The following is a 1,027-nucleotide window of genomic DNA, read 5'->3' on the forward strand; positions in this document are numbered from 1 at the left end:
CCACTGATGTGACTCTAAAAGAATGAAGAGTGTCATAGACAGTGCAATCACAGTGCTGTGCAAATATTACTGTACGTAGTGAAGCTTTCTTTTCTACGTGACCACGACATGTGATCGTGGTAGATTAAGGGGCCAACACAAACAAACCAACTTCCTTCCTGTGTTCTAAAAAAAGTGGAAAGGAGCACACGCTCTTGCATTTGTGACACGTTCCCAGAGATCACAGCTTCCTCTGGAAGCAAGTCCCTGTTGGGTCTGCTACATACCAGTGCAGTCACATCAAAAAGCATGACATCACTGAGTTTTTCTTTTCTCTGACTTCCTGTATATGCAAGCAAAGTGCATGTGCTTCTATCTGTAACAGCAATGCAGAGGTTACTTGTTATGGAGTAGTTCAGACAGTGTTGTGTTTAACATGTCTTCTTTGTGGAAAGACAGTTGTTTAAATGCACACCCAAAGGTTATTTTAAGTGACGTAGATGATTGCTGGCTATATTAGCCATGTTGAGTCTCAACAGGCCGTAAACCGGCTGATGTCAACACTAACAGTGCAGATGAATCAGTGAGCAGACTTTCAGTTTCTGTCACTTTTGTGCTTGAACTGATTATTAAAGTGGACATCCACACTTAGTTGAAGCATGTAGTAACTTCCGGGTTGCAAGCGAGAGCAGACGTCTTTACTGCTCCTCTTGTCTGTTCTACGATTTTTCACATCTTCTACACTTTCAAGTCTTTGAACAAATTCTACAACTATTAAAATGCCTCCAAGAGGGAAAAGAGCTAATAAATCAGAAGCGAATGAGGATATGGAGGCAGAAGAAGATTATCACAGAGCGGCGCAAGTAACAGACATTCTGGATCAGCAGAAACAGATGTACATCGCACTGATGAACCAACAGCAGGAAAACTTCAAAGGCTTCGTGCAACTACTTATGGAGACAAACAACAAGAGACTCGACGACATGACCAGAGAAATACAGGAGATAAAAACGAGTTTGCAGTTTACCCAGCGAGAGGTGGATGTGAT

The 1,027-nt window shown here is 42.2% G+C and overlaps 1 protein-coding gene across 1 annotated transcript in view; it reads right to left on the reverse strand.

Annotated features, from left to right (window-relative positions):
• The window catches only part of nox4 (NADPH oxidase 4), a 25,508-nt gene that overhangs the window by 4,094 nt on the left and 20,387 nt on the right, over positions 1-1,027 (reverse strand). The window lies entirely within an intron of this gene.

The sequence above is a fragment of the Monopterus albus genome, unplaced genomic scaffold, assembly GCF_001952655.1.
Source record: "Monopterus albus unplaced genomic scaffold, M_albus_1.0 scaffold229.1, whole genome shotgun sequence".
Lineage (NCBI taxonomy): Eukaryota > Metazoa > Chordata > Actinopteri > Synbranchiformes > Synbranchidae > Monopterus > Monopterus albus.